Here is a 12,408-nt window from a genome sequence, read left to right as displayed (position 1 = left end):
TGGTTTCTTTTTGGTCCAAAGTTCATATGGATTGTTCGGAACCGATTTGGTTGGAACCCGATTCAGCACATAAATCGCAGTCTCTAATGCGTAACCCCAAAAATATGTGGGTAACTCTGAGTGTATGAGAATTGACTAGACCATATCCAATAAGGTCCTATTCCTCCTCTCTGAAACACCGTTAAGTTGTGGTGTAGCAGGAGGAGCTAATTCGTTAGAGAGATACTCGCCACCTCGATCTGAACGAAGGGCCTTAATTTCTCTCCCTAACTGTTTCTCGACCTCTTATCTAAACTCTTTAAACTTTTCAAAGGATTCAGACTTGTGTGTCATTAGGTAAACGTAACCATATCGTGAGAAATCATCTATGAAGTTGATGAAATATATGTGTTGATTCCATGTCCTAACACTCAGGGGACCACATACATCAGTATGTATTAGGTCAAGTGTGCCTGTACAACTTTCAGGCTTACCGTTGAATGGCCATTTCGTAATCTTGCCTTGTAGGCAAGGCTCACAGGTGGGAAGATCTTCTACAGTTAGAAAATCCAAAGGAACATCCTTTACCAACCTTGTGATTCGGTCAACACCGATGTTGCCAAGTTAGTAATGCCATAGACACGTAGGATTAATAGTATCATGGTCTCTCTTCTTGGGGATTTCAGCCGACGTAGTTTCAGTTATGTTAGTTTGTAGAGAAGGATGTAGAACATAGAGACCGTTCTCCAGTTCCCCATATATAATGAATCTGTTATATCTTTTAATAGTAATCGTATTATTAAAGAAGAGAGAATAACTATTTGCGCATAGTTTTGAAACAGAAATCAAATTTCTCCTTAAATTTTGTACATAAAGACAATCTTTCAGTACAATAGTTCATTCTCTAAAAAATAACTCCACAGTTCCTATGGCCATAGTTGCAACAATTGCAGTAGTCCCCAAGTTGAGAGTAACTTCTCCTTCACTCTGCCTTCTGCTTACCTTGAACCCCTGCAGTGAGTTACACGCATGAGTTGAAGCCCTGGAGTCAATACACAAAGACACAGAAGCTACCATTAAATTGATTTCTTTAACACAAGATTCGAAATTACCGTTCTTGGATTCCAGGTAGGCAAGACAGTTCCTTTTCCAGTGGCCGGTATTCTAGCAGAAGTGACAGGCATCCGATGCTTTGTCTTTCTTCTGCTTCTTACCCTGAGGCTTCTTTGCCTTCCTCTTTCTCTTGCCCGTCTTGCTAGGTTCAACAAGCATATATACAGGCTCATCCTTTCTAATCAATTCTTTATTTCTTTGCAACATATTGCTGAGCTCTTGCAAGGTGACATTCAGCTTGTTCATGTTATAGTTCATGATGAACGGATTAAAGGAAGGAGGCAAAGAATTAAGGATAGCATCTATCTGGGTCGCAAGGTCCAGCTCGGATCCAAGAGCCTCCAGTTTGTTGATGTAACCCATCATTCGAAGATAATAGTCGTGAACTTGTTGGCCCTTGGACATTTGTGTGGTCATGAACTGTTTCAAGACCTTTTGTCAAGTAGAACGATTCTGCTCTTCATACATCGTCCTGAGACTGTCCAATATGTCCTTGGCGAGTTTGATCTGATCGAACTGCTTCTGTATTGGGTTGTCCAAGTAGGCAATGATGTAACACTAGGCAAGGGAGTTTTTCTCCTTGCATTCCTGATAGTCTCTCCTTCTGGCCTCAGAAGCCCTGTCACCTAGACGCTCCGGGGCAGGGTTCTTTGCTACTTTGTCCAGCTTTTCAGAAGCTAGGACCAACAAAAGTTTCCTGTACCAGTCAGCATAGTTTGGGCCCTTAAGCTTGTTGTCATCAAGAAGCTTTGCAAATGATCCGTTTGCCATTTTCTAATAAAAGAGCAAACATCAATCCACATCCTAATTTAATTCATGTTCATTTCATAGTATGGATTTTAATCTACGGTCCATTTCCATTTATTCATCTCTGGGATTTCCCTCCTTTCTCAGTGACGGAGACTACGGGTTGTTTCTGGAAATGTGGGAAATCACATAGGGTGCATGGAGCCAAATGTTTTAGCTGCATAACCCCACCACCTTTCTGTGAAGGATCATATCCACTCATCATATGAGTTTTCCCTTTGGCCTCTATCAGACAAGGTTTAGAGCCGTTTTCAGGTAAAACTTTTTGTCCAGTGAGTGCTCACCTATCATGTTCGTGAACGCCAAGGTACCGTGAGAGAGTTCCCATTTTCTGGTAAAGCCCCTCCCACATCGGTCTATGACGCCCCTATCATCCAATGAAACACTTAGACAAACCCAACAGCAAATGGATAGCCCATTTTTTGGTGTGTTTCCTCATTACTGAAGGACCCATTCTCTTGCTAATGATGGAAGGCCTTTAGAGAGTTCATCATATGAATCTCCCTATCATGTGCACTCATATTAGCTGGAGGGAACAGTTAATTACGTCCTAGTTTGATTTAGGTCAAACCAAAGTGGCTCCCACTGACTTTCATAAAGTCAGATTTCGGTGGGCCTTAAATCGGCTAGGGTTCCGTACGTAAGCTCTTGATAAGGTGTAGGGCCAACCACTGAGGGAGGTCATCCAATTAACCATTTAATTAAAAATCAATCCTCAGGCCCATTAGTGGGAAAATTTGGGCTGACTTTCAGCCTTGATTAAACCCTAGATTTGGTCCAAATAGTTTGAACCAATCTTGGTTCGAATGGGTTTAGGGTTTGATCTTTAATTAAATCTTTAATTCAAGAAAATAATCTGAAATTAAATAACTAATAAAAGAAAATCAAGAATCAGTTAATCAGGGCTGTCCGCACACTCCATCCTGCAAAACAGAGGTTAGATCACAGATTGCAGTTTCATAAACTACAAATCGCAGATAGCGAATGTTCCATCTGTGAAATCTCCTTCTCTGCAAAATCTCCCTTTTTGCGCCGCCATCTTCGATCCAAAATAAAATTAAATAGAAATCCTATTTCTATTAATAATTACATCAGATCGAATGCCTATACATTGATTCTAAAAATAAAAAAAAAATTATTTATAGACCAAATGTAATAAATAAATCAAGAAACTACAAATCTTGCAATTCACCCTACGCAAATCAAGAATTCGATCTCCTCTAGTACGAACAGCCCATAAATCAAGAAAATCATATAGAACTATTCTAAATGATAATCAAATTTATATAAAATTAATTTCAAATTATTTGTCCATCAATTTTGGGAACAAATTTCCCAAAACCCATATCTGTGCAAATTGGGTAGAACACCTTCTCCCTATTTGCACAGATTCAGATCTGAAACAGAATGGTTCAAGATTTGAACCTGGCTCTGATACCACTAAAGGGATAGGAAATCCATTACATGGACACCCAAAGATTGCGGAATATGGGGGCGAAATTCAAAAATTTTTCTCTCCCTTCAACTGGGAATCGAATTCCCCTTTTTAGAAAATCAAAATTTCAAGGATCATTCCTGAACCATAAACTGAACCAGATCTAAACCAAAAAGGAGTAGGAAGGGATAATACCTGATACAGAGAAGCAGTATCTCCCAATGGAGGTGTTCATGCCCAAGGAAGGATCCAAAATCTGCTCCCACTTAAGATGGCGCAGTGTAGGGTGGAGTAGAATCAGTAGTGCTCTTCCAAAAGAACTTGACCCTTCGCAAGAATCAACTAGACGGCTTGTGAATACAACTCCCACCAATCTTTTCTCCAAAAGATTGGTATCAAGATCAAATCTTGATTTCTCCCAATAAATGGAGATCGAATTGCTGTAGGCGGTGGCTGTAGGAAGGAGGCGGCAAGAGAGTATTTGCAAGGTGCAGAATTCTCTCTTCTTGTAATCTCAGCTCTAAGGACAAGAGTGTTGATTGCATTGCATGTCTAAACGCTGCCGCCCCCTCTTCCTTTTATAGACTTAAAGGGATCAGCTCCTAATCCCATTAGGAGTTGCTAACCCAAATAATATTTGGATTAGAAGTCCCTTTAAGTGATAAGGGATAATCCTTATCTTATCTGCAGATTAGATCAGCCATCTCCTAATCTAATTAGGAGGTTTCTAGATCTAAAGCTCATTTAGATCTTGGAATCTCTAAGTAGATAGGGTCAGTGCCCAATCCTATCAGCTGATCCATCTCAAAATTTGCCCCTTAAGTGACTAATCAAATTAGCCCAATTCGAAATGGGCTTAAGGCCCATTTAAGGTTATGTATTCATTTACCCTTCCAAACTTCTGCCCAGTTGGGCTTCCTTGTTTGGCGTGGACCCTAACATTGATCTACAAATCAGCCACATGGGTTCGGCCTAGTGGAAAATGCGCAATATAAGGGCATACAAAACTGTCTAACAGTCAGTAATTAATTTCTCAGTCGAATGCGCAATATAAGGAGTGGGCAATTTGAATAATTTAAAATTCTAAAATAACAAAAGAGCAATTAACAACTGACAAAGAAAATTCAGTCTTACCGAATTCTAATCCAAGGGTTCGGATTGAGTGAATTGGTCATCGATCATAGGTAAACTTCAGCAGTCTTGCAATTCAGGTATTTAACCTTAAGATTTATTAGGATAGCCACAATAAACCACCAAACCCAGCATTCGATCAACACTTATCATTAACTGACTGCGTACAATAGCATTCCATATCAATTAATGATAATAATAACCTTTGTGAAAACAGTTAAACCATAATAACAATAATTAAGATAGCTGCAATTATCAAATCTTGTTCCATTGATTCCCCTTAGGTTAAAACATACCCATACATTGGTCAAAGGCTGTCACGAATAATTGACCCATGTAGGATAATAACCTAATTGCTACTTGTAACACTATTCATGACAATTACGGATCATCGAACCATGGATAGCAGTAGGAATATCAACATTAATTAATTTGTCAGACTAATTAACATTAACATCCATAAGAACATGCACAAGAATCAACAAATACTTGAATTAAAAGCAAGAATTTAAATTAAACAAGAACCTCATGATGACACAATTGAATCGAAAATCCCCCTTGAATCAGAAAAGAAAAGCTTAGCCGCTCATGGTTGTCGACTCCCTCTTGCTCTACTTCCCTGATGGATGGACTGATCTTCTGAATTGATTGAGTGCTTCAGTGATTGAGTGATGCCTAAAGTTGGTCCCCCCCCCCCTTTATATAGCTTTAGGAGGAGGGGCTCTCTCCAACTCCTCTTAGGAGATTATTCTCAAAAATAGAAAGTCCTAATCAGTTTTAATCGAATTCTTTCCTATCTCTTATCTAGTAATCTAATCTTATCTAGTAATCTAATCTCAATTATCTTATCCTTCTAGGATTACATTGGAAATTTGAATCTGATGGGACTCTTTATTCTTGAATTCGAGTTGGGCTCTTTAATAACTTGGGCCGCTACAAGGCTTTCCTACGAATTGGGCTTCGGTTGTGAACGGGCTTTACTATGAATTTGGTCTGACTTCAGGCCCGATTTTGACCTTGATGTAGACTGAATCTGTCAAAACCTGACACGTGAGTTGTGGAGTTATCCCTTATCTTTCCAGTGCATCTTGAATCATCCCAATCGGAGTCCGAAGTTGAGAGTAATGCTCTGATTACTGAACGGTGCCGAAACTATGCAAAATCATCCGATTAGCCTTGTTTTCCTCCATTTGCCTTCTTGCTTGCCTTGAATCAAAATACAAGAGTAATGAGTCCAATTAAGTTCTGATTTAATGTAAAAGAATGAATATTTGGGGATAAAAATATGATACTTTTTATTCCCATCAAATTCTCCTACACTTAAAACTTGCCCATCCTCGGGCAAGACAAAACTCAAGCAAAAAAAAACAATCTAACTACCTACTGATTTTTAAAACTCTCTCTCAACATGATGCTTGGCCCCTCACATGCGTCAATCCAGACTTAATAATCTTTTCATTTTCCACTTCTTTCTCCTCTTTAAATTGTCAAAGATTAATCTCTATTCACCATTCCTCATGAACCCTGATGAACCTACAATTTATCTATATTTTATGAGGTTTTTGCATGAAATTTTATGCTGGTTTAATTAGATTTTTCCCTATTTTAGCTTGATTGCAAGAAAGATTTCAGGGGGAGCCAAATCAACAAAAAGAAGGCAAAAGCAAGAAAAGAAAGCCCAAAATTTATCAAGTTCAGCCCGGCCCAGCCATGAGAGCAAGGGAGTTTCATTCGGCCCAAGTAGTGCAAGCTAACTCTTTGGAAAACCCAAGGGAAGAAGCCTAGCAAGAAGGAAATTTCGGCCCAGCCCATTTTTAGCCCAAATAACAGCCTAGAGTGTAGCCCACATGAGCTCAAAAGCAAGCTAAGTTGTAGCCCAAATAGCAGCCCAAAGGGAGCTAGGGGCGGCAACTCCTAGAATTTTCTTAAAGAGAAGGAGGGAGCACTCTAGAAGGTTCATGAGGGGTGTAATGCACCCAATTCTAGAGACTTCAAGAAGGGGCAAGAGCCCCCTTGAAAAACTATATAAGGAGACCTCTAGGAGGGGGGAGAGGTGTTCAATTTCTTGAGAGGAAGGCTCTCCCACTCTTAGAGGTTCGGCCACCTTGAGAGAAGAGAAGAGAAGAAGGCTTAGGCGCAAGGAAGAAGAAGAAGAAGGGCTGAAGGAAGTTCAAGACAATCAAGCTAGAAGAAGAAGGTGAGTTCGAATTGAGGGTTTGTGATTCAAAGATCTTTTGTAATAAATCATTTGTAGTTTCATTCTCTTTTGATTTGAATTCAGTTTCTTTGTTATATTTTCTTTCTTCTTTCTCCTTGTTTCCATTCTTCCTTGATATATTTCAGCTTTTAAAATTTCAGTTCAGCAATCTAATTCTTTTTGATTCATTCAAATGGTCATGAATTGTACTTGAAGTTTCTTGAATAAGGGTGTTATTGTATATTAATTCGGCCAACTAACCTTCAAAACTCAAATCTGAGATTGCAAGTTCTGAATTGCTTGAAAGAGAATTCAGATCTGCAATTTTCAGATTGGCCGAATGGATCTACAGCTTGGAATTCCTAGAATGCTTGAGAGAGACTCTAGGAATTCAGATCTACTATTCAAGAACTGAATTGAGTGCGAGGTTAGAGATAACTTGCACAATTCAGTTGGTGATCAATTCAGATTTGAATTGATGCTTTAGAAGTGTTTGAAGAAATGCATGCATGGGGATTAGATTCTTGCTAGAGATAGAAGAACCGTCACTCATGCATAGGATGAACATGTGCTTGAGAGAGGCTGTTCATGACCTTGGGGTTTCACCAAACCAAGGCTCAATCATGATTTATTCGAATGATCCAAATTGATAGATTGCTGAATTCTGAGATTCACATTTACTGCTTACTCTTCTAACCTGATTTGAAGGCAATTGGGCCAATTATTTAGATAGATTTTAATTTAGGATTTTTTATCTTTCATTAAAGTTTTGATTTATTTGTTGATCAGATAAGAAGTGCTCAATTTAGTATTGGTAATTATTTCCTAAATCCTCGTGGGAACGATACTTCACTCACTACTTTATTACTTGAACGGCTAGTGCACTTGCTAGTGTCACAATGAGCCACACATCAAGTTTTTGGTGCCGTTGCCGGGGATTTATAGAAGCAATATTAGGAAACATTGAGCATTCTTAATCTGGTATCATTCAGCATTGCATTCATAGTTGGTTTAATTTTCTTAATTTTACATTTTAGCTTTGAATGCAACTGCTGTACTACTATAGTTATGTTTCTTCTTTCTTAAGTAGATTACTTTCTTTTTCTGTTTTCAGTTTCATTTTAATAAAGGCATATTTGATTTCTATTCAATCTTGGTGTTGTTCCCTTCAAAAAAAAAAAAAAAAGAAAAAATTCACAAAAACATGAGTGTTGCAGATCTGAGTTGCATTCGGCACTCAGATCAGCAGATTTCAGATCTACAACACTCAGCCGAAAAGAATTGCTTGTATTTCAGCCTTTTATTTCTTTTTCCATTACAAAATATATATATATATATATATATATATATAAATGAAAAAAAAAGGAGATCTTTTGAACAACAAGAGGAGCAATTGAGAATTCGGATCAGAATTCATATTTGAGTTCAGATCTGAGTTTTGCTATTGCAGATCTGCAACAGTTCAGATCTGAGTTCCTCTGAACTCAGACCTGAACTGATGCAATTTTGAGGGGAATTGGGTGTCATCACCACCCCAATTCACCCTAGGGCACTTCTGCTATTCTCCAAAAACAATTTGGTAGAAATAACTGAAGGTAAGGCAATTGAGATTTCAGATCCGAACTCAGACTTCAGTTCAGACCTGAACTCTGCTATTGCAGAACTGCTCAGTTCAGATCTGAGTTCAGATGAACTCAGACCTGAACTGATACAAGTTTAAGGTGAATTGGGTGCCATCATCACCCCAATTCACCCTATGATAAATCCAACATACCCCAAAGGTAATTGGATAGCAAAGAATGAAAAAGAAAATTCAGATCTGAACTGATACAGATCTGAACTATAGTTGAGGACTGAACTGATACAGAGCACATTTTGGATTTTGGGTGAACTAAACATTTGCTTTATCCACTTGTAACCGAGCTACATTAGCTAAGGAGGTGTATGTTTGGGTTGAATAATTGTGATGCCTTAGATATTTAATAAAAATTAGCACTTTCCAAGTATTTCTATTAGCATTCAGATCTGTAGTAGGGCTGCTATAGTACAACAGTTAGCAAACCTGATTTCAGGTCAGGTTTGTGCTTTCGAACACCCACACATTCTTGGATGCTCTTTGCAAAAAAAAAGAAAAAAAAAAAGAAAAAAAAAATTTATGATGACTAGCTTTGATCTCCTTTGAGAATGAACTGAACTTGAACTCAGATCTGTTCTACAACCTGCTAATTTGCAGCAGTAGCAATGCCAATAATGCAGACCTGATTTCAGATTTCTACAAAAGTTGTGTGGACCAAATAGCTTGCAATACCAAACATTGCAGACCCAATTTTCAGGTCTTAGCAAGTGTTTGATATGCATCAGCTATACAGGTTTGATCTTCAATTGTAGAGCTTAAAATCCTTAAACCAAGCCTAACTCAGGACTGGTTTTAGCTTATTTTAGATCCTTTTAATATATTTTTTTTCAGATCAGATCTGATTTCAGCCTTAAAGCATCACAGATTTGATTCTAACCTTAATGGATGTATAATGCAGTGTATACCAATGAGTGTGTATGAATATACAGCTCAGATCTGAATTATTATTTGTTAATTTCTCTGGACTAACAATACCAAAGACTTGTAGATCTGAACTCAACTAAATTGGGTCTGAATTCAGATGTTGCAATCGATGGATGTAGATAAAGGAACCTTGAATAAGATGATTGGTTTAAATCTGCTTTTAGTATAATCGGCTTCATTTATTCATGATAGGATGTAGGTTTTTGTATTCCAATAATTCACTTTACATTTTCAGTGTGATAGGATTAGTTATTTATTTTCTTTTGTGAATATCGGCCTTTTTATTGCTTTGACCTTAACAGTTTATGACAAACAGACCTGAACTGGAAGAGATCCTTTACGACCCAGAGATTGAACGGACTCTCCATGTCCGTTTAAGAGCTGCTAGGCAAGTCAGACAAGAAGCACAAGAAGCTCAAGAAATGGCTGAGTAGAGGACTATGATGGACTATGCCAAACCCACTCTCACTAGAGCTGGCTCCAGCATTATCAGGCCCAATATTGCTGCTAACAACTTTGAGATCAAACCTGCCATCATACAAATGATTCAAAACACGGTGCAATTCTGTGGATTGGCCCACGAAGATCCCAATGCACACATTTCTAACTTTTTAGAAATTTGTGACACCTTCAAACACAATGGGGTAAGTGATGATGCCATTAGGTTGAGGTTATTCCCATTTTCTTTGAAGGATAAAGCCAAAGCATGGCTGAATTCATTACCGGCAGGATCAATAGCTACGTGGGACAAAATGGCCAGCCGTTTTCTCTCTAAATATTTTCCCCCTTCTAAAACTGCTAAAATGAGGAATGACATCACTACTTTTTTCCAGCAAGAGGGGGAATCTTTATATGAGTCAAGGGAATGATACAAGGAGCTGTTAAGGAGAGTTCCTCACCATGGCCTCCCCATTTGGCTGCAAGTGCAGACTTTCTATAATGGTCTTACTGACTCAAATAAGACCATATTAGATGCTGCAGCAGGGGGATCCATAAATAATAAAACTCCTGAGGTTGCCCATGCACTTATTGAGGAAATGGCAGCCAACAACTATCAATGGCATTCGGAAAGAACTCAAACTAGGAAGCAGCAAGGCTTGCATAATGTTGACACTTATACAACACTATCTGCACAAATAGGAGCACTCAGTAAGAAAATAGATGAAATGCAGATAGCTGCCATGCATGTGCAGCCTCTTAATTTTGAATTGTGTGGGGGAGGCCACATCAGTACAGACTGCCAAGTTGGCAATCAGTTCAGACCATCTACTGAACAAGTTGACTATGTCAGCAATTCGTCAAGACAACAGGGTTACCAGAGTCACCATACTTTTCATCTAGGATGGAGGGGACATTCAAACCAGCCCTGGCCAAATCAGCATACTTCCAAGCCGTTCCACCAGACTTATCATCATCTTGAACCAAAATCCAATTTGGAGGAACTGATGACAAAATTTATAGCAGGTGCAGAAACTAGGTTCCAGAACCAGGAAGCCTCAATCAAAAACCTGGAAAACCAAGTGGGGCAATTGGCACAATTAATCTCTCCCAGACTGCCGGGAACTCTTCCAAGCAACACTGAAGTGAATCCATGAGAGCAGGTGCAAGCTATTACCTTAAGGAGTGGAAAAGAGTTGCCTGAGGTAGAAAAGAAGAATTGGGCTGAACCCAAGGCAGAAACAAGCCTTGGGACCAGACAACAGAAGACGGAACAACCAGAAGCACAACAAGGAATGCACCAACAACCACAAGTTCCATTCCCTAACAGGCTGAAGCAACAAAAATTGGATAAGGAATTTGGTAAGTTTCTTGAAATATTTAAAAGTTTACATATTAATATTCCTTTTGCTGATGCTTTAGCCCAGATGCCACACTATGCAAGGTTTTTGAAGGAATTATTGGCAAACAAAAGGAAACTGGGAGATGTGGCTACAGTTGTATTAAATGAGGAATGTTCTGCTATCCTTCTAAACAAGCTGGCTCAGAAACTCAAAGATCCAGGGAGTTTCACTATTCCTTGTACCATTGGCAGTTTAAAAATTGAAAAATCTTTATGTGACCTGGGAGCTAGCATCAATTTAATGCCATATTCTATTTTCAAGAAATTGGGGTTGAATGAACCCCAACCCACTAGAGTGGCATTACAATTGGCTGATAGATCCATTAGACATCCTAGGGGGATCATAGAAGATGTGTTAGTTAAAGTTGACAAATTCATTTTTCTAGTTGATTTCATTGTGTTAGACATGCAAGAAGATGTGGAGGTCCCGCTTATCCTAGGGAGACCTTTCCTGGCTACCGGGAAAGCAATGATTGATGTCCAACAAGGACAACTCAGCCTTAGGATACAAGATGAGGAGATAATTTTTAAAATGTCTAATGCTATGAAACATGCACCCTCTAGTGATGATTCTTGTTTTATGATTGATGCCATTGAATTGACAATTGATGAATGCTTCCAAGTAAGTAGAATAACTGATCCTCTTGAACTCTTCCTCCAGCAGGGAGAACTTGAAGAAGGAGAAAATGAAAAAATAAACCTCATGATAGCATACCTGAACGATAAGCCTCAATTCAAGGGAAAGGGGTTTCTTAAATTAGAGAACTTAGGCAAATTGCCTGGACAATCAGGTAAGCCATCACTCCAAGAACCCCCCACCCTTGAACTGAAGCAATTACCATCCCATTTAGAGTATGCTTTCCTTGAGGAACCATCAGATCTCCCCGTGATAATTTCCGCAGCGCTGAATCCCTTACAAAGAGAAAAATTATTAAGAGTGCTGCGGGAACACAAAAATGCTATAGCTTGGAAGGTAGAAGATATCAAAGGCATTAATCCATCAATCTGCACTCACAGAATTTTGATGGAAGAGGACAGCAAGCCTTCCATTCAACCCCAAAGGCGCCTGAACCCCAACATGAAAGAAGTGGTAAAGGCTGAAATAATTAAGTTGTTAGTTAGATGCTGGGATCATTTATCCTATTTCTGATAGTTCTTGGGTAAGCCCTGTGCAAGTTGTGCCCAAGAAAGGGGGTACGACTGTTGTTCCAAATGAGAAAAATGAACTCATCCCTACTAGAACCGTTACTGGATGGCGTGTGTGTATTGACTATAGAAAATTAAATGAAGCCACCCGGAAGGACCATTTCCCTCTCCCATTTATGGATCAAATGTTGGAGAGGCTA

At 38.9% G+C, this 12,408-nt stretch overlaps 1 non-coding gene across 1 annotated transcript; it reads right to left on the bottom strand.

The window, feature by feature from the left end:
- Positions 1–10,022: 10,022 nt before the first annotated feature.
- LOC148860904 (small nucleolar RNA R71) lies at positions 10,023–10,129 on the bottom strand. The gene has a single exon (XR_016095287.1). It is a non-coding gene; the product is annotated as a small nucleolar RNA R71 (small nucleolar RNA).
- Positions 10,130–12,408: the final 2,279 nt, after the last annotated feature.

Source organism: Nelumbo lutea, chromosome 4 (assembly GCF_056320005.1).
Source record: "Nelumbo lutea isolate HS-2025 chromosome 4, American lotus-T2T, whole genome shotgun sequence".
Taxonomy (NCBI): Eukaryota; Viridiplantae; Streptophyta; class Magnoliopsida; order Proteales; family Nelumbonaceae; genus Nelumbo; species Nelumbo lutea.
The sequence above is the reverse complement of the archived record's forward strand: the minus strand, read 5'-3'. Positions and strand labels throughout refer to the sequence as shown.